This window comes from Aythya ferina, assembly GCF_964211825.1.
Source record: "Aythya ferina genome assembly, chromosome: 3".
Lineage (NCBI taxonomy): Eukaryota > Metazoa > Chordata > Aves > Anseriformes > Anatidae > Aythya > Aythya ferina.
Window position 1 is genome coordinate 34,258,849 of NC_140298.1, and position 22,167 is coordinate 34,281,015.

General features: G+C 45.2%; 1 long non-coding RNA gene across 1 annotated transcript; it reads right to left on the reverse strand.

Annotated features, from left to right (window-relative positions):
• Nucleotides 1–20,826: 20,826 nt before the first annotated feature.
• Nucleotides 20,827–21,630, reverse strand: LOC311434413. The gene is made up of 3 exons (XR_014691465.1): nucleotides 21,426–21,630; nucleotides 21,168–21,339; nucleotides 20,827–21,052 (listed from the first exon to the last, which is right to left on the reverse strand). It is a non-coding gene; the product is annotated as an uncharacterized lncRNA (long non-coding RNA).
• Between the last annotated feature and the right edge of the window lie 537 nt (nucleotides 21,631–22,167).

Consider the following 22,167-nt stretch of genomic DNA (forward strand, 5'->3'; position numbering starts at 1 on the left):
TCACAGCTCCTCTGTAACACCCCGTGCACTTAACCACCACATCTTAACCATTCAGCAAGGCTGCTCTCCCTCTTTCCCTTCCCCACCACAAGCTTTTGTTCACTTCACAGCCTCCCCCACTGCTCTATTTAGATGCGGGTCCCCAGAAAGTTCCCCCCTCCAGTTCTGCACTTTCAGAGCACAGAGGGGAGATGATGCTGTTTTAATGGTGCTAGTTATGCTATATGTGGTCTTGCTGTTTCTAGGAATAGACATGTTCAGACATCAATTAACATCTAATTGCTGGAATTAATCTTGTTCCTCCGCTACAGATGCCACAGAGATCAAACCAAGCCCATTTGCAGCTCTATTTTTAATTTAGTGGAATGACAGATTTTCCATCCAGTGAAAAATAATTAAGTGACATGCTGTCCAGAGAGTACACAGTTCAGGGAGCAGGATGTTTATTAAGAAATGAAACAAGCAGGAAGAGATCATAATTGTTTGTGTCAAAGCAAAAGTATCTTTGTTACTGCAAGTCTTTCCTCTTCTTCAAACCTTCTCACCAGTATTTCTCCTCACTCCTTCCTGCTTGAGTGATCCCCACGGAGACAGTGAGGCTCACGAGAGTGACGAGAGTGGCTTGGGAAGGAACTGAACTTGTCACCCTGGCAGACATCCCCTAGTTCTCAGGGCCAGCCTGTGCATAAGATGAAAAAAAAAAAAAAAAAAGAAGAAGAAAGGCCTGGAGAGTAGATAAAACAAGGAAGTGGAGAGAAGGGATGAAAAAGCAATATATCAAGATATCAAGCAAAATATTTTTCCAGCACTCCCTTGAAGCAGCATGACACATCCCATCCTCTTTATTACCTGCTGGAGAGAGAAGTTGCAGGCCCCAGATAAGGCCTACAGATACTGTATATTGCAAGGCTTTGTGCTGAATGAAGCCAAGCAGCCTTCAGCAGACAGCTCCCAGTCTTAAGCTACTGCTCCAGTTTCGTATGTGCATGGCAAGGAAGACTTGAGCCTGGCTGGTGAAGTCAGTGTGGAAACAGGCTGGAGCATTCAGCAGGAGAAAGCTGAATCCTTTACAGTATGAGCGAGCCTGCAGCAGGTCCAGGTCAGAAAGCTGTCTGAGCATGAGCCTCTTACAGGACTGTGTGAGATAGTCCAGGCCTGAGACTGCTCCCTGGGGCTGGGTCACACCAGCCTAAGAAAGCTGAAGCAGGTGAAGTTCACAGAGAAGTGAACCGCATTTCTTACTGTATCAAAAGGCGCTGTGATACTTCCTCCAGTTTTCAGAAAGATCCGAACCCCTGCTTCCCTGTTCCTGTCCCAGTTGTAGCAACATCTTGCTGGTAAGCAGGTCCTGAAACATCTGCCCCCTTCCTGGAGGAGCATCAGCTGTCAGAGCTGGACACGGTGAAAGAGGCTGAGGACACAACAGTGAAGCGCCAACAGCAGACAGCAGGGTTTCCCAGGAAGCATGGAAGAACAGTAGGGTGTGGGGAGGGAAGGGGATCTAAAAGAGTCCGTGATTTGCACTGGTTTAGGGCATCCTTTGTGGGGGAAGGTCAACTGGCACGACATACAGCTTCACTCATTTCCAGTTTGTGTCAGTCCAATTGCTCTCTTGGTTCTTCAGCACCAGTGACTAGATCAGAGTTGATCTCACCCAAGTCCACCAGCCCCTTGCTTCTGTTTTTGTCATTTTTGAAATACAGCATACCCTGTAACAAAAACCACCAAACCCCACCTTTTGCTCCCTCCTTCTTTCTGTGTAGAACATTCCCCCTTCAATGCCTTCATAACAGCTCAAACTCCTTCCAGATATGCAGCTCAAGGAAAAGGTGCATGTGTGAAGCTTTCCGATACCTTTACAGTAGGTTACTCCCTTTGTGAGGAGCCCATTTGGAGTGAATGAGCACCAGCCAGCTCTGCACCCAAAGAAATTGCAGAAATTTCCAAGAAATGAAGAGTGGTGGAAGAGCACTGCCATTCCATCTGCTCTCACAGGCTTTCAAATCCCACTCTCTTGCTTTAAAAGGGGAGTGGTGCCCAGAGCTTTGGCAACCAGACCCATCCTTTCCACACTCTGTGGCTGTCCTAAGGGTGATAAGTGTCGGTGGAGACTTGACACACTTGATTCAAGAAACTCCTGGTTGCTGTAGAAAGGGAAGATGCTCAAAATGAGACTCAGTTTGATAAGACTTTCCTAGGAATAGTTCACAGTTATACATAGTTATATGTGGGTGAAAGAGAGAGGCAGGCTGTTTGTAGCAATCTGCAGTAAGAAGTAAGACAACAAAACCAAACCCATTTCTTCAACGCGCATCATTAGTTACTTAATTTACATTCCTGCCAAGCAGCAATAAATATCCTTCTGCTGCTTCCCATTCCCCCCCCCCGCAACCTTTCCATTAGGAGCTCAGCTGGAGGCAGGGAGGGAGAGGAGAGGAACAGAGAACCTATGGCATAAACTAAGTCTTGGTTCTCAAAATACTGATACATAATTCTGCCAACGCATGTCAATCCTGACTTATAACCTCTGTGCCCCCTGCGGTCCTTACTCATCCCTGACAGCGCAGCTCCAAACCACTAACACCACAACTCCCAACCAATTTGACTTGTTTGCCACTACTTCTGCTTACCTTATTCCCGGAGTTTTCCGCTGTCCCTCCCAATAGTAGCCTGACAAATTATTCCTCAACCACAATTCTGGCTGCTAGGATCAATACCATGATGATACAGGACTTTTCTGAATCAAAATAAAATTGTATGACCATTGGGAGAGCTGAACGAGTCTATTCCATACTGTTTCATTCTACTCTACAGTGAACATACTTTCTTTAAGAGACTGACACTGCAATATGACAAGAACATAAAGAAAATTGAACCCCCCCCAGCACAAAGGCCTTAACGCTCCGTCCAGCTGAAAGCCCCACAGAACACAGCAAGCAAAAACTTTCCAACTGGATGGCAATTACATCATTTGCAAATTATTTTCTGGTAAGGAAAAGCATTTGCCATCACACCTTGGAAATATATCCTATGGTGTGGAAGAAAAGAAAATGCAGAATTGAAACTTGCAAATAAAGAAATTAGCTTTAATGTAATTCCTCTGCATAGAAACAGTACTTAGAAAAGTAAGACATGCTCAAACACAAACACACTCACATTCAGAGATCTCCTTTCTTCACACATCTCAAAGGCAGTGACAGAGATACTGAGACCCAGGAGCAATCAGCTTCCTTCTGCAGGGTAACAGCTACAGACCCCAGCTCAACAGTAACAAACAGCTACAATTAGGGCAGTTCAAACATGAGGAAAGAATTCAGATTGCAAAGCACAACAGAGGTTTGGGGAGCATATCACAAGTACAGAAGTAATGCCAAAAGACACCAGCAGACCCTGCATTAGACTTTGAAGTCACTTTACACATCATTTGTAAATAACAACCATGATTTTACTAAGTAGAAGAAAGGGTACATAGACGAAAGAAGGCAGTATCCAGTTTCTGCCTTTTATATTGCTGCAAAGCAAACTGAAACGTGACTTACATTGCTGCCTCAGTTTCCCATCTATATTAATGATGATACTAACATTCAGACACTTAAAAAAAAATATATTTACTATCTTGGTTTGACAAATGCAACACTAATTGTGTTTATCCATGCTAGTCACTTCTATCATACTCATTAGCTCTACTTGAGGACATCACAGCTTTATTAGAGACACCAAAACTGCTTCATAAATTTCAATTACCCAGTACAAATCATTACTACTATTTTATTAACTCTTGTGTAATTGCCTGTTGTGTATGCAATTACAAAGTTAATATATGTAAATCCCACTTTAGAAGCTCTTTCTGTACCTTTTATCTTCATACCTAGCATGCTCATGCTTACATTTTTTTTTTCATTAGCTTCTTCATCATCCAGAAACTTTCTCAGTACTTAAGCATACTGGTGTGATTTTAGACATTGAACTATATTTTTGTTGGTGATATTGCTTACTTCCAAAGCAGCCATTTGAGTTTCTAAAGTATAGATATATAGTCATCTTGCCATTTAGATGTATATAGAAACATTTACAAAAAAAAAAAAAAAAAAAAAAGAGGATCATATTTTTTTTTTTTTTTTTTTTTCCAAAAGGGGGAGAAAAAGAAGTCACCAAGTTGAGTCTCGGGCATAACTAAGGTATTGAGATCTCAAATACAAAAAGCCTTGACTCAGCTGTTGTGTGTTGATACAAGGGTCTCCTCTGACAGAACACCTGAGGACTTAAAACATGCACCTGGGGAAGGCAGCATTTGGTACTGAGCACTACTCCAAGGACCATTAGTAATCGGAAAAATGCCTCTGCAGTTCCTGAGGCAGGGATCAGAACTCTGGACTCCCAGGCTGTCTGAGTACTTCATGCAGAAGTCACATTTCCTTTTCCCATGTGTTATTTTCTGCATGAAGACATAGGTAGCAAGTACTGCAGTTCTTTCCCAGCAAGCTACAGGGTTACTTCTGGGAACAGCAACAGATCTGACTTTGGGAGTCATGAGCTTGCAAAGTAAATATCTCTCACTTACTGCAGACTTTCTCTAACAAGATGTTACATACCACAGTGACACCTCCATCTCCTCTCCCCAGTGATGATACATAAAGGAAAAACTAAGAGCTCTCTTCTCTTTGCAGGCACCTATGCTCAGTAAAGAGCTCCAGACCACATCCCAAGTGTGTGAAGGCGCCTTTCTGTGCTAAACACCCAAACTCCAGAGAGAGACGGGATGGCTGCCATACCTTTCTGCTCAGTGTTTTCTCCCGGACGGGCCCATCCTGTGCCCAACACAACATCCTGGCATTCGCTGTGCCACAGCTAGCTCTAAGGTCTTTTCCAACCTTAATGTTTCTGTGATTCTGTGATTCCTACGCCTCACTCAAGGAGAGCAAGCAGGAGCTGATCCAGGCTCCAGACTCGGCTCCAAGAGCAGGTGATTAAAATTAAAGCTTTCTGACATTTGAAGTGCCGCACTTCATTGTGATGAATTGTTTTCGGTATCTAACTCTTCGAAACTGACATAATGAAGCTGCACTTGCCTTCCTCAAAAATTAACAAGCACCTGAAGGCAAACACAGCAAGTTAATTAAGAAAAAAAAAAAAAAAAAAAAAAAAAAAAAGTTTGGGGGGAAAAAAAAAGTGCAAAACTAAACTGAGGGAAAGCAGAAAACATCTGTAGGAGCTATGAAGGCATTTCAGACCACAGCAAGAGGGGAAAGGGTGGGCAGGTCCCGTAGAGACCCCAGCCTTTCCTAGAGCGTGGTGCAAGGACGAGAGCAGCACTTTGGGGCCGGGACACCTGGCAGCGCCCAAGAGCTGCCCCACGCGTTAGGGTCGCAGAATGGCAGAGTGGTTTGGGTTGGAAGGGACCTTAAAGACCACCCGGTTCCAGCCCCCTGCTATAGGCAGGGACCCCCTGCCACTAGAGCAGGCTGCCCCAAGCCCCATCCAGCCTCGCAGCCCCGCAGTGAGGGCAGCCCGGCGGTCTCCGGCTCCCCCTGCCGGGGCCGCGCCGCCACCATTCCGCTGCCTTCCCTCAGGCCCCGCGGCCGCCGCCGCCATGACGGGCGCGGCCCCAGCCCCGGGCAGCTCCCGGCTCCTTCAGCGGAGGGGACCCGGGGCGGCGGCCAGGAGCCCGCTGTTGGCGGAGGGAGGAAGAGGGGAGGCGGCAGGCAAAGCTCATGGGGCCGGAGGGAGCCCTTCGAAGGGACGGGGAAGCCGGCATGAGGATGAGCGTGCAGGCTGCTGCTGGCTTGGGGTATCCCGAGGCAGAGGGGTCGGAGCCCCGGCTGGGTGCGGAGCTGCCCCCGGGTCGCTCGACATGGTGCCGGGGGATTTCCAGGCATTTCTCGGCCGGGCCACGGAGCTGGTGGAGCTCCAAGGAGCTCTGAAGGTCGGGAGATGGCCGCTGCAGGGAATTGTCTGTGGTTCGCCAGCAGCCGCCTTGCGAGGCTCTCCTAGGAGAGGCTGCTTTGTTGGCTCTGTCAAGTGGTATCTGATGAGGGCGAGACACCGCTCCCTAGGAGAGATCAGCCACCTTTCTTGTAAAGAGTAATCTCGTTTTAAATTTGAATGGTCTCCTTTAATAGAATAAGTTGTTTTTATCGTTTTTTTCCGTCTGTACAAAACACGCCAGATTTGTTGCTAGAGATAAAGCTATAGCAAAGGACAGTGTTTAACAAAAGTATCAAAGGATTTCTCACAAAGCAATACGCAATATACGCTTCACATTACTAATACCAAGGAAAGAAATAGATGGCCATTGTAGATCATCCATCTCCAGAGGAAAAAGGACTTTCCACAGCAGGTTTTGTGTAAAACTTGTGGCACTCAGAAGGTCCAGGTGTGTTATTTCAACTGTGTTTCACTGAGGATCATACAACAAAATAGTGAACAAACTAGTGAATAGATGTGCTTGCCTTATGCTCACAATGTCAACCATTACCCACCTGGATGGCTGTCTGGAAATCAGAAAGCATTAAAAATTTTTTAGGTTGCTTTCCCTTCACTCTTTGCTCACCCAGCAGCTTGGCAACGCTTGCTCGGGATTCTCTGCAACAAATTATGTGGAAGAAGCAAAACTAAATATTGCCTCAGCTTCCATAGCAGCGTGAAGCTCATACTGTAGCTCAGATAAATCTTCCTTTGAGGTCTTGGCCAGAGAAACCATTATTTAACTCACCTGGTTTTATTTTTTTTAATAAAATTGTTTTTAAAATCTATGAGGCACATCAGAGGGGACAAGGTGTACAAGGACAGCAAATCTGCTGTCAGCCAAATAAGCATCTAAATGCAGTAAGTAACCAGAGGAAGCAGAAGTTCCTGAAAACAGGCCTGTAAAGGTGTTGGAAGGCCCAAGACAGCACTCTTGACCACACAGTAGTCAGACAGAAGCTAGCTGAAGGTCACAAGTGAAAGGAGAATCCAGTCCTACTTACAATGTGACTGTCGTACAGGGCTTAGATAGCCTGCCATTTCAGTTCACTGAAAGTACTTGGCATCATTCAGTAATGACTGAGGCCAATTCAAGCAAATCTGGAATTGACCCCTCATCTTCCTTTCCCTTCCCCAGGATGACACAGGCAACACTCACCTTTCTCTGATGCCATGTGTCCAGTAAATCTGAGGCACATGGCAGCATTTCTAAACCTTTACAGAAGGGACAGTAAGGAACGTGCCCAGGCTGCTTGCCTGCACATAATAAAAATTAAAGTGAAAATGGAGATTAGGGAAGGAACATGACTGTGATGTGCCATAACTAGTACATTCAGAAATGCACGAGGAAAAATCCCAACATCCATTTGCTGGAAAGCGACACTGTTGTAAAACTGTTAAATCTGAGTTGATGCCATTATTCCCAAATGTTTCATTGATTTCTTACATTGCCAAAAACATTATTAACTGCCCAGATCACTGTGTGCCTTTGCTTTTGCATTTCTCCATTTAAATAGACAGAGACTGTGGGAGATCCTTTCAAATAGTGTAGCTGTAAATTTAAGCACTATTTGATTTTCAGAAGTGCTGAGGTTTCTTAACTGCCAGTGAAATGAATCAGAGGGGCATTTGCTCAGTACTGCTAAAAATTAGGGTGGTTTTGCTCAGGTAGTACATTAACATAAAATAAATAAATAAATAAATAAATAAATAAATAAATAAATAAATAAAAGCCTTGCACGCACACCCAGGTTGAAGATTTTGACCATGATTTTTATCAAATGTCAGCTAAGGCCAGGTGCAAGATCCTTGTGGCACATGAAGAAAATCCTCATTGCATTCTTCACAAATGTTAAGAGTAGCAATTTCGACACAGCTTTTCTTTCTCAGTAGCACACTGTTCTGGAGATTAGTGGGTCTGCTCTTTTAGAATTTAGATGCTCCTTAAATTGTCCCTGTTGGGGCAGAGGTGGGGTGTGGCAGGGGATTGATGCCTAAAATTTCTGACCCTGGCAGTGGAAAGCCCTTTTTTTTTTGTTTCTTAGGAGGGGAAAACCTATAAATAGATTTGTTTACCATGAAAATGCAAAAGGGCCTGTGGTACATTAATTTTTCATATGGAAAAAGATATAAACAGGTTGCAAGTTTAAATAATTTACTTAGAAGAGGTAACAGCCTCCCTTTTATCTGACTCATTCATTTTTCAAATACAGATGATTCTGTGAAACAGACTGCTGCTGGCTCCTGAGCATTTTGCAGTGGTGTGGTTTTATTGGCTCAGTGGAAACCCCAAGTGATCAGTCCCTAATGCCCACATCATCATTAGGATCAGCCCCGAGGATCAGCCCCTTCTTGCCGAAGCTGGACCAGGTGAACAACAGGGTGTGAGGGAAGAAAGGCCCTGCTGGTCAAGACGTCTGTAGTACAACGCACAGGTGAAACGCAAAGAACTGTCACTAAAGCAGACTAAAGCTCTGTGGTGATGCCCTTATGAATTTATTCTCAAACCTTTTGGGAATACTGTTTCCCACTGCAGTTATTAGATGGACAGCATGTTTTGCAGGGCTTTAGTCATCCTGCTTTTTGGTGTAAACTCTATATCAGGAAGAGGAATGGCACCCAAACCTTTTCTGGCTACATATTACAGTATTGTTGAATTTGATAATTATGATTAATACTGTGCAGAGGGTTATAAACACAACAGTGCTAAGTACAGATCAAGAATAGAAAATGTTTGCAATGCACCCAAAGCATTCAAAATACTTCACAATATCAGAAAAATGAAAAACTGTTTACAAGCAGTACACATTTTCAGAAATCTCCATCCAAATATCAATGTTGGAAATCTTTCTTTGCCAAGTATTAACTCTAGTTAGAGACTGTATCAGAAAACAAAATCTGCTGCTGCTTTCAGCACCTTTCCCAATGAGAAAGAGCATCAAAAGTGTAACGATAAAGAGTTTTTTTTTTTTTTATAAGGCATTGTTTTCACACTAGGGAAAGAAGTTTGGGAAACACCACCACCTCCAGCCTCTACCCCGTCAGGAATGGTATTAGCAACAAAACTGGCAGAAGAAGAGAGTCTCAATCTCTGCTGAGCAGCATTGGGGTGTAACCACTCACAAAACTATCTACAGTGCAAGGTCTACTAATAAGAAACTAGATCAGTGTCTCTTGTCTTTCACTACAGAACGTCCCTTTTAAAAGGAAGTGCGTAGTGAAATAATTGTCTTCAAAATTCCACGTTACAAAGCCACCAGACAGATGGCACCTGATGGGGAATGTGGCTGTTTTGACCTAACTTACGCATCTGAGGGGCAGAGCATTCTGCATTTTGGGTGGATGGTTAAACCATGCTTATACTATTTGCTAATGATTAGTTTACGAGAGCTGATTATTTAAGATACTAGCTATTTTCCAACAGCTATATGACTTCACAGGACAGGCCCATATCAGCCTGATTTCAGATTGCAAACACTATAGTGCCAACCAGTAATGAGTGTGAGTGCAGTCCCTCTGCTAAAATTTATTCTCACAAAATACTCAGTGAGTGAGCTCCACTTACAGAAGCTGTTCTCTGTTCAGAAACAAAATTCCAACTCAGTGGGTAAATAATTTGCTGCAGACAGCTTGTGTAGATTGACTGTGGCAGGCTGGCCATGCTGTCACTGTTCTCTTGTACCCACAAAAAGCACTTGTAAGGGTACGTGCTGCAGATCAACATAACGGAGAAGCAGAACATCAAATATTTTCTGTATGGAAAAAGTGAATGTGATGCTTTTGTCAGCTGCTTCCAGTAGACGACATGAAGCTGTGGGCAGGAAATGGGAAGCTCTAATATTACAAAGCTTTTCTAAAGGGCAAGTCAGCCAAGCACTCTGAAATTTCCAAAAGAACAAACACACATATTCCAGGTAAATCTGCTGTCTGGATGGATCTGTTTACAACATGCCTTATCTCGGAGGCACAGCTGAAATAATAACAAGGATTTTGATGCTGGTGAGTTACTTTACATATGCCTTATTTAAACTCAGGGTGACTTGGGAATGTGAAATATTTGCTGTAAGACACAGTCGTGTCAGTACCAGGGACTGACACGTAACAATGCCCCCATTGCTGGCCAGCTTATGGCTGCGTGCTCAAGGGGGGTAAAGTATAATTTGTTTAATGGAGGAGGGGGCTTGAGGAGGTTGTGGGAAAAGGGAGAATATGTTTAAATCACAAAAGTTGTGGGTGGACAACCTAGTCTACTGTCTACATCTGTGTCAGTGTCACTGTCACTTGAGATGGTAGCAAAGATACGATTTATTATTTCAGAGGTTTTATAAGGAGCTGAAGCCTCCAAGCAGGCTGGAGAGGGAACTGCAGGGGGATCTGGTACAACGTAGTGCTTTTCTTATTAAAGACACATGATTAGCCTGTTGCTTACTGCACTTTCTAACCTTGGAGGTTTGAAGCCTTTTCGTGCTGACCATGCCAGGCTACAATCCCAGTGCACAGATCCTTGCTGAGAAGGCAGTCAGATACCCAGTGGGGATAGTTTGCGGCTCCCTCCACCTCCTTCACCCAGGAGAGGAAAGTAGCTTCATCTACACTCTGCAGAACACCTGAAGCTTCCAGCAGACTTCACAGCAAAAGAAACCAGATACTGAAACAGCAGGAACCTTGCCCCAGGCATCTCTGGTCCACTCCTACCTGCCATCAGAGCACAGTTGGCTCTTGCACCCTCCAAGGAAGACCTGCATGTTTCCACCAGCTCCTGAATGATCTGTGTGTCATCACAAACATAACAGTGTGAATGATTATTCACTGAAGCTGGGGGCTTTTCACCAGGACTTGTCTATTAACATTCACTCTCAATCCATATCCACAAAGGTGAAATGTCAAGGGGAGAGAGGGCTCATATTCTTTACAGCTTCACATTAAGTAGAACAATTGATTCGTTGTGGAACAGCAATACTGGCACAGAGGTATCAATCAAAATCCCGCTCTCTAGCCCACAAGTGTGTTAGCATGTGGGTATCAGAAGAACATGCCAAAAGAAGCAACGTGACTTTACTTTTCATTATATAGTAACAAAGAATTTCTGATCCTCCATCTGACTCCATCTTCTGCTTTTTGTCTCTGAAGCAGGGCAACAGAACATCCATGCACTGAATTACTCACATCCAGTGTTTGAGAACGTAGAAAACTGATTACAGTACTATGCTCTGCCAGTTCTCCAGACATCTGACAACACTTCGTAAATGCTAATTCAGCCTCAGAAATTCCACTAAGATAGGCTGGAGTCAGGATGTTCATTTTTAAATATGGGAAGACCAAGGCACAGCGGAAGGCTATGATTCATACAGTATTGCATCAGGAAGAGATCTCAGAAATACGAAATTGCTGCCGCAGAGCAGACTGGTTGGTGAAGGCTGGGTGCCCATTCTCACTGAACTCCTATGCAATTTACGTGCTTGTCCTGTAGGTGTTGGTCACACATTGGCAGTTGCCACCACCAGATAAATAAGAGAAAGGCATAAAATCCCAGGACTCATCATTCTGAGGGCATACATTCCCAGGTCTGTTGTGTCTGGTTCCTGTTGTATCACTGAGGGCATTATAATTCTGGATAATCTTTGAAGGGTAAAATGAAGACTTCCTGTGAATTTTTGTGTCCCCACAAATGGACAGGTATTGGAAAAGAAGGCTGGTTTTTCTTTTGCTTTCTACTGCTGTAACTGAAGTGCCTGAAGTTGGACACCTAAAATCCTTCTTTTGCAGTACCACATCTTGAGTCAAAGGGAGGAAAGAAAAGTGTCCTCTACCTTCAAACTCCATGAAAATAAATTAGTCCTTTATTAGGAAAAACAAACAAACAAACATAATTTCAACTTCCGTTCCTATATTTTTCCAGGAACACATAGATATTGAAATCCATAACGTTTTGGGTTGTTTGCTTTGTCTGAGAGCCATTTTTAACTTATTACTTCCTAAAATCTTCTTTTATTCCAGTCTGTAGGATAGGTGCAAGTTAAGTAATTCTTGGCAGAGGGTTGCTGGTGTTCAATTTTCCCTTAGTCATTAGAGAATCAGGATGGTCTATTAGTGTAGTTGTAGTGAAAATACAGTTCTCCTTCATAGTCTTTGGAATGACAAAGCAGCTGATTTTAGCAGTTGGTTACATATTCATTTTAATGGATTTTTCCTTCCTCCCCCATTAACCAAGAAGAGGAACATTTCAGAATACTGCTGTCCCCTGCAGTTTTCCACGTTCTCTCAGGAGGTGAATGTATCCAGAAGGCGAGTGAAACCTGCTTTGGTTCTCTAAAAATATTTGAGTACACCGAATTTCGTTCAATAATTTTTCATTTAGCTGCCTTTTCTTCAGCATATGCTGAAGGAAATCACAGAGCTATTTTGTGTGGCATGGAGCCCCAACTGCAAACCTTGGCACACTGAAACCTCTCAGCGCCTGAGCCACACTGGCAGGCCCAGGTGGGCAGGCAGGACAGCATGCAGGGACAATTTCCAGAGCCACAGGGAGTAAGCCAGAGCACAGCTGTGCACAGTAGCTCCCCTCTGCTGGATTTAAGCTAACACCATGCAGAACTGCTGTCTCACACCTGCGGCTCCGTGCTCCTGCTTCCAGGGCTCGCTGCTTCCAGCCACGATGTAGCTGTGGACCTAGAGCAGGGCCAGCACTGCACTGGATCAATGAATCCTCTCTCTGGAGGTCTGGGGAACACCTGAGTGACTCTGCAAGAGCCAACCTAGGTCTGGTATGGCCAGAAACAATACGCTTGGCTTTACTCAGACCTGCACTGGACACGGACATTGGGTTTGTTACATTGTGCTCTCAAGTGCCCCCAGCAGCACCTGTATGATCTAGGTTTCTCATCTCACAGGTTTCCCCTTTACCTTTGCTAATGGAGGTTTTACTACAGGATCTATCTCCCATCTCCTATCCAATAGGATTTTTGTGTGCACAAAGAAGGATAAGTATGGCAGATGAGATCTGCAATTTGCTAAACAGTGTAACTGCAGCAACTCAGCACGCACTTCCCCACTCCTACTTGCATGCATTTTGCATGAGATTCTAAAGATGAAAAACCTTACAGATATGACTTTATCAAACACAGCCTTGTTCTTGGCTCGTTTGGTGTCCCAGATGCTTTATTTACTTGCACAGAGACAAGACAGACAGACTGAACCTGGAGCAGCACCTGCCTTCCATTTCCAGGAGGCTTGGGAGTGACCAGGCGGAGTGCCAAGGCCGAGGAAGATACTGAAGTGGCCACCTGACACCAAGAAAAATGGACTGGTTTCTCCAGCAGGGGTGTTAAATTAATTAACTGTAGTTTGCAGTATATTTAGTAGACTTTGGGCCTTTCATGTTCAGAAGAAGCAGCACTTTGGAGGGAAATAACAGTAAATAATTTTAAACTAGCTGATTATGACTACTATTTCTCCTCTTCTAGCTATTCTCCCAAGACCTTGGCTGTCTTTTTCGATTCAGTTGTGTGCATGATTTCCTTCAAACTGATTTAATAGGAAGTGTATTTGCATGCACATTTCGTTTCACTTCAACGTCTCCAAAACTAAACTTCTCTGGAAATTTTGGCTTCCTGAATCTCTCTTTTTTTTTTTTTTTTTCCCTCTACCACAGTTTCTCAATTTTCTCTTTGCTTATTTTTTTTTTTTGCTTTGGCTGAGATACAAATTCTGAGGCTCAAGCAACTTCGCTTATTAAAGTTTCACTTTTTGAAAGAACCAGAAAATAACTTCTGCACTGCCTTTTTTATTTATCCTAGTTCCCACCTCTTTTTTTTTTTTTTTCTTTTTTTTTTCTTTTTTTTCTCTTATTCTTCATCACTTACACCTCTCTAATCTTTCTTTTTCTTTTCCTTTCCAGCTTCTCTCCACTGTGGAGTAGAAACTCCTGTTCTTCTCTGTGGTCTGGCAAGTTTTTCCTCTTAGCCATGCTGGGTGGATGTTTAAAATGAAAACTATGTCTTGGCAAATAAACATACCTCAATAAAATGTGAGCCTCCATCTTTCCATTTGCAGTCAAGTTACAGTCATCAATTATAGATGACTGTATCCTCCACCTGACTGCAGGGACAGTCTGGCAGTCAGAAATGCAAGTTCACTTTGAGTTTCACTTTTTAACCTATCTGCTGAGGCCCAACTCTGCCACTTCTGAGCTTCTATCCTACAGAGAGCTTAAACTGTCCTCCATCTCTAGACTGTAAATACTTGACCTGGCATTGTGTTGAAGGATACTGGTTTGCTATTTTGCTGCTACAACCCTCAAAAAGGGCTTTTTCTTGATCAGAGTCCACAAAATTAATTCCTACAGGTCTCAGCCTAGCTGGTGGGTTAGTAAGCCGTCTTGCTTCCTGACATCAGAAGGATATGACATGAATACAAAGTGGCCATGAACATGGAGAGCACTGCAGTTATTTCCAGTTCATATCTTTACCAGCTGTTAATCATGCCAGCAGTTTCCTCCCACTCTGCTTCACGTGGTGAGCCTCCTCATTTCCTTTAATCACAAATTAGTGCACTTGTCAAGCAAAAGTATTCTCACAAAGTCCAAGGCTGCTCTGAATTCAGTGATTGTCAGCCCCGACAGCCTTTCAGCTAAGTTTATTGGGTACGTTTTAGCAACTCCATTCACGGAAAAACACTTTGTCACCAAGCTGAGATACCATATTGATCCCTGCTGGTTATATTGTAGAGTAGCCACTTTCCTGACACATGCTAGTGCCAAAGGGATGCTTGCAGCAAATGCACGCTGTTAAATGATTGCCCAAAAGAGCAGGAGCAAGGCCCAGGAAAGAGGAGACAATGTGCAGAGCTTTGAATTTATTCATCTAAGATGCCCTGCTTCGCTTGTTGGTTTCCCCACCCTGTCTCAGCACATTTTTCCCCTTAACATGGATGTTCCTCCCTACCTTCATAAATTGTAAATCTTATTTCCCAGACTGAAAATAGCCGTGCTGTTTAGTGGAAGCACACCAAGCTGAGCATCAGTACAAGTACACAGACTTGTATAAATGTCTTGATTTTTTCCCTTAGGGAAGCCATAAGTCTTGCCTGGTAATCCAAACCCTGTTAAAGGGATATTTAGACAAAACATTTTTTATATTTTGAAACACAGACGTACTATTAGAAAGACACCTGTTTTAATCTCTTTTGCCTCTTTGTATGAATGAAAAAATCAACGCCCCAAGTTAAATTTCTTATGTTGGCAGATAGCTGGAGCAAATCTCTATTAAAGGCCATAGCAGGACTGAATACACTGGCTGCCTTCTGTAGTTTTAAAAATGTAATGAATGTAGCATACTATGTTTTCTACTGATAGAGACCACTGCTCTGTGGATTCAATTTTCATGTAATAGACATTTGGGCAAATCATTTTAAATCCATGATACAGTGTCTGGTATACAAAAATCTCTCTGTATATTTTTTCACTATAATTGCCCTACCTTACCTATTATGCTGTTTTTGGAATTAAGAGCTCAAGTTCCTTAATGCAGGGATCCCATAAACTTTTTGCATTGTATAGGTGTTTAGAATTAGAGTGACTTAAATTTATATATATAAAAGAAGAGAACAACATGGCACTGATTCCAACTTTGAGAGGCCCTCATGCATGTCTCTACCAGCTTTTACTTCCCATATAATGTATTCTGGATTAGACTTGGAATTAAAGACTGCAGGTGGGTCAACTGTGAGTGAAAACTATATGCTCAACAATTTTTACAATGTTTTATTTATATGGCTCTTCTGGTAGGCTGTTGCCCATATAAAGCAAGTTTAAAGCACCTATCTAACTGATCAGAAAACGGTGTTTTTACCATAGACACTTAAGCACTGAAGTTGCTAGCTCAGCAGGCTTTTCACAGAATCATCTAGGTTGGAAGAGACCTCCAAGATCACCGAGTCCAACCTCTGACCTAACACTAACAGTCCTCCACTAAACCATATCCCTAAGCTCTACATCTAAACGTCTTTTAAAGACCTCCAGGGATGGTGACTCCACCACTTCCCTGGGCAGCCCGTTCCAATGCCTCACAACCCTTTCAGTGAAGAAGTTCTTCCTAACATCTAACCTAAAACTCCCCTGGTGCAACTTTAGCCCATTCCCCCTCATCCTGTCACCAGGCACGCGGGAGAACAGACCAACCCCCACCTCACTACAGCCTCCTTTAAGGTACTTGCAGGGTGCGATAAGGTCGCCCCTGAGCCTCCTCTTCTCCAGGCTGAACAAACCAGCTCCCTCAGCCGCTCCTCGTAGGACTTGTTCTCCAGACCCCTCACCAGCTTTGTTGCCCTTCTCTGGACTCGCTCAAGCACCTCCATGTCCTTCCTGTAGTGAGGGGCCCAAAACTGAACACAGTACTCGAGGTGCGGTCTCACCAGAGCTCAGTACAGGGGGACAATCACTTCCCTAGCCCTGCTGGCCACACTGTTTCTTATACAAGCCAGGATGCCGTTGGCCTTCTTGGCCACCTGAGCACACTGCTGGCTCATATTCAGCCAACTATCAACCATCACTCCCAGGTCCTTCTCCGCCAGGCAGCTCTCCAACCACTCATCTCCCAGCCTGTAGCTCTGCTTGGAGTTATTGCGCCCCTGGTGCAGGACCTGGCACTTGGCCTTGTTGAACTTCATACAGTTGACCTCAGCCCATCGGTGCAGCCTATCCAGATCCTCCTGCAGAGCTTTCCTACCCTCAAGCAGACCGACACACGCACCTAACTTGGTGTCATCTGCGAACTTACTGAGGGTACACTCGATGCCCTCGTCCAGATCATCAATGAAGATATTAAAGAGGACCGGCCCCAGCACCGAGCCCTGGGGGACGCCACTAGTGACTGGCCTCCAGCTGGATCTGACTCCATTCACCACAACTCTTTGGGCCCGGCTATCCAGCCAGTTTCTAACCCAACTGTCCTGGTTTCAGTTAGAACAGAATTTTCTTCCTAGTAGCTGGTGGAATGCTGTGTTTTGGCTTAGGATGAGAAGAGTGCTGATAACACCCCGATGTTTTAATTGTTGCCGAGCAGTGCTTATACCAAGCCAAGGACATCTCAGCCTTTTGCTCTGTCCTGCCAACAGGCAGGCTGGGGGTGCAGTAAGAGCTGGGAGGGGACAGACCCAGGACAGGTGACCCAAACTAGCCAAAGGGGTATTCCATACCATCTGACGTCATGCTAAACAATATATAGGGGTGGCTAGCCGGGGGGGGGGGGCCGGACTGCTCGGGGTTAAGCTGGGCATCGGTCAGCGGGTGGTGAGCAATTGCATTGTGCATCACTTGTCTGTACATATTATTATTAGTAGTATTATCACAATTGTATTATTATTATTGTTATTATTATTTTCCTGTCTTAATAAACTGTCTTTATCTCAACTCACGGGCTTCACTTTCCCTTTCTCTCCCCCATCCCAGAGAGGGAGGGGGAGGGTGAGCGAACGGCTGCGTGGTGTTTAGCTGCCAGCCGGGCTAAACCACAACACCAATGAAGCGTACGCCAGTCCAAGCCACAAGCAGCCAGTTTCTTGAGGAGAATGCTGTGGGAAATGGTGTCAAAAGCCTTGCTGAAGTCAAGGTAGACCACATCCACAGCCTTTCCCTCATCCACCCAGCGCGTCACTTTGTCATAGAAGGAGATCAGGTTTGTCAAGCAGGATCTGCCTTTCATAAACCCATGCTGACTGCACCTGATCGCCTGCTTGCCCTGTAAGTGCTGCGTGATGACACTCAAGATAATCTGCTCCATGAGCTTCCCTGGCACTGAGGTCAAACTGACAGGCCTGTAGTTTCCCGGGTCTGCCCTCCGGCCCTTCTTGTAGATGGGCATCACGTTTGCTAGCCACCAGTCAACTGGGACCTCCCCCGATCGCCAGGACTGCTGATAAATGATGGACAGTGGCTTGGCCAGCTCTCTCTGCCAGTTCTCTCAGTACCCTCGGGTGGATCCCATCCGTCCCCATCGACTTGTGCACATCCAAGTGCCGTAGCAGGTCACCAACCAGTTCTTTGTGGATAGTGAGGGCCACATCCTGCTCCCCATCCCCTTCCGCCAGCTCAGGGTACTGGGTATCCAGAGAACAACCGGTATTGCCGCTAAAGGCTGAGGCAAAGAAGGCATTAAGCACCTCCGCCTTTTCCTCATCTTTTGTAACTAGGTTTCCCCCCCGCATCCAGTAAAGGATGGAGATTCTCCTTAGTCCTCCATTTTGCGTTGATGTATTTGTAAAAAGATTTTTTGTTGTTTTTAAGGGCAGTAGCCAGATTGAGCTCCAGATGAGCTTTGGCCTTCCTAATTTTGTCCCTGCACAGCCTCGCAACACCCTTATAGTCCTCCCTAGTGGCCTGCCCACTTTTCCAAAGATTATAAACCCTCTTTTTTCTCCTAAGATCAAGCCACAATTCTCTGTTGAGCCAGGCTGGTCTTCTTCCCCGCCAGCTCGTCTTTGGGCACGTGGGGACAGACCGTTCCTGCGCCATTAAGATTTCCCTCTTGAAGAGCGCCCAGCCTTCCTGGACCCCTCTGCCCTTCAGAACCGCCTCCCAAGGGACTCTGCCAACCAGTGTCCTGAGCAGCTCAAAGTCAGCCTTCCGGAAGTCCAACACAGCGGTTTTACTGGTCCCCTTCCTGGCCTCACCAAGAATAGAGAACTACACCATTTCGTGGTCACTCTGCCCAAGACAGCTTCTGACCACCACATATCCCACCAGTCCTTCTCTGTTTGTGAAGAGAAGGTCTAGCGGGGCACCACCCCTGGTAGGCTCACTAACCAGCTGCGTCAGGAAGCGATCTTCCACTCTCTCCAGAAACCTCCTAGACTGCTTTCTCTGAGCTGTGTTGTGCTTCCAGGATATGTCAGGGAAGTTGAAGTTCCCCACGAGAACAAGCACCGACGATTTTGCAACTTCTGTCAGCTGCCTGTAGAATTCCTCATCTGTCTCCTTATCCTGGTTCGGTGGTCTATAGCAGACCCCGACCAGGACGCTAGCCTTGTTGTCCCTGCTGATCCTAACCCAAAGGGACTCAACCTTGTCATTCCCAGCCTCGAGTTCTACAACATCGAAAGATTCTCTAATATAGAGAGCCACACCACCACCCCTTCTGTGCTGCCTGTCCCTTCTGAAGAGCTTATAGCCAGTCATTGCAGCACTCCAGTCATGAGAGTGGTCCCACCACGTCTCCGTGATGGCAACCAAGTCATAGCCTGCCTGCTGCACGATGGCTTCCAGCTCCTCCTGTTTGTTACCCATGCTGCGTGCATTGGTGTAGATGCACTCCAGCTGGGCCATTGCCTTATCCCCCGGCCTTGCCATTGTTCCCCCTGGCACAGCTCCAACAAGCCTTGAGTGAACAAACGGCTGTGCGAATGGCTGTGTGGTGCTTAGCTGCCAGCTGGGGGAAACCACGATGACAGCAATATAGTCATGTAACCAAATTAAAGCCAAAACTTTCAGCCCGGTCCTTGACCTGAATAGGGAGTGAGGATCCGGAGCCTGGCATTTACAAGTGATAGTTTATATGCAGCCAAAGTAAATACTGCAGTTGGAGGTCATGGCGCTACATTTTGAAAAGCCTGGCATAAAGAAGAGATCTCAGAAAAGCAAATTTAAGCAACATCAATGTCAAGAAAAGTCATTCTGATTGCTATATTCTTTATCTGTCATGACTAGACAGATGAAAATCCAGGACAGCAATTTTGCCTTTTAGGTCATTTTCTTTTTTTTTCTTTTTTTTATTTCGTCTCTTTATTTTGATTTATCTTATTTTAACAGGCTCTGTACTAGTTTTCCTCACAGAATGACTAGCAGAAATATGACCCACGTGCACCTTTTGTAGTTAATTAATTAGGTCAACTCTAACCACTGAGCCCCTTGTCAGGCTCTTTCTGTTAGCAATAAGGAGCAATTGAACCTTAAACATTGAAACAAGGTTGATGAGCCTATTCCACAAGGCCTCATGACTCCACACATGTGAAGTGAAATCTGCCAGGTGGGGATCATTTGACCTTTGCTATATAGGAAGCATGAGGAGGCATGGGAAGACTTGCCACTCCAGGGGAGTTTAAGGTTCAGGTTACTTAGGGTGCTTTTCTACTTTCCTGGTGAAATGGACTCAGTGTTCCAAGATAGACTGCTTTTTTTTCTGTGTTTTCTGCCATCTCTGAGAAATAGATTTGGAGAATCTATGAGCTAGTAACATCGGCGGTGACTACTCAGAACAGGAAAACCCTGGAGGTGCTACTTCCCTGTGAAGTTCTTCGTCAGTGAGTCAAATTCAGAAGCTGGCAGGTAAGTGCTTTGGGGTTAAAAACTTGATATGGGCTGGGGGGCTGGAGGACTTCTTTCACCTTGTCTGGTCCCTCGATCCTGCGCCTCGATCCTGCGCCTCGATCCTGCGCCTCGATCCTGCGCCTCGATCCTGCGCCTCGATCCTGCGCCTCGATCCTGCGCCTCGATCCTGCGCCTCGATCCTGCGCCTCGATCCTGCGCCTCGATCCTGCGCCTCGATCCTGCGCCTCGATCCTGCGCCTCGATCCTGCGCCTCGATCCTGCGCCTCGATCCTGCGCCTCGATCCTGCGCCTCGATCCTGCGCCTCGATCCTGCGCCTCGATCCTGCGCCTCGATCCTGCGCCTCGATCCTGCGCCTCGATCCTGCGCCTCGATCCTGCGCCTCGATCCTGCGCCTCGATCCTGCGCCTCGATCCTGCGCCTCGATCCTGCGCCTCGATCCTGCGCCTCGATCCTGCGCCTCGATCCTGCGCCTCGATCCTGCGCCTCGATCCTGCGCCTCGATCCTGCGCCTCGATCCTGCGCCTCGATCCTGCGCCTCGATCCTGCGCCTCGATCCTGCGCCTCGATCCTGCGCCTCGATCCTGCGCCTCTAATGTCATCTTTCTTGCACAGAAAGACGCTTACCCCTGATAGCTGAGACTCTGGTTCTTAGAGCTTGAGAGGAAGTTCAATTCTCTTCAAGTTGCTGGACCTGTTCAGGAAGCAGTCCCCAGCTGAGACCCAGGCCTGAAGGGAAGAAGACAGACTTTCTTCATACTGCCTTTGACCTGCATATTGTGAAAACAGTATTTCTTTTATGAACAACAGCACATTCTCACGATTTCCACTTAGTCAAAGTAGCACTCTTTCCACCAGTATCCATCCCAACCTGTTTCTACTTACCACAAGGCAAAATCTGCATTCACATTAAGGCACCTTTTTCGCAAAGCCCGTTTTTAAATCTTCCAAATACTTAAGAACCTTCTTCAACATCAGGCTGACCTGTGTGCACTTGGGCTTCTGAGGCCTTTTCTTTTTTTTTCCTCCAGTGCTTGGAAGGGAGCTTAGAATCCACCTAAGTAATTTCACAGAAAACAGATAAGGTGAAGGAAGTACTCAGACTCCTCAACAGTAACAACCACAGAACCCAGGAACACTTACCTGCTGTCTTCTGAACTCGAGTCACTTCCAAAGTGCTTCGCCACCAGGGTTTTTCTGAATACGGCACCACCAATGTAACTAGCTCATAGAGTCTCTAAAACTATTTCACAGAGAGGGCAGAAAACATGAAGGAAAAGCAGCCTAGTAGGGAATACTGAGCCCAATTCACCACAAGAGAAAAACACCCTAGGCTACCCAAGCCTCAGTCTCTCCTGGGGAGACAATTCCCCCACACGTCCTCAGGCTTCTGATATAGCAAAGGTCAAATGACCCACACCTGGCAGGTTTCACTTAACAAGGGTGGAGCCAAGAGACCTTGTGGAATAAGCTCGTCTACCTGGCTTCAAAGTTTTAAGGTCTATTGCTCCTTATCGCTAGTAGAAATAACCTGACAAGGGGCTTAGTGGTTACAGTTGACCTAATGAATTAACTACAAAAGGTGCACAAGGGTCATATTTCTGTTAGTCATTCTGTGAGGAAAATTAGTACAGAGCCTGTTAAAAAATAAATACAAATAAATAAAAGAAATGAATAAAAAAGAAAATGACCTTAAAGGCAAACTTGCCATCATAGATTTTCATCTGTCTAGTCATGACAGATAAAGAATTTAGCAATCAGAATTCCTTTTCTTGATATTAATGTTATTTACATTTTCTTCTCTGAGATCCCTTCTTTATGCAGGACTTTTCTAAATCTAGCCCCATGACCTCTGACTACACTATTTATAGAATCATAGAATATC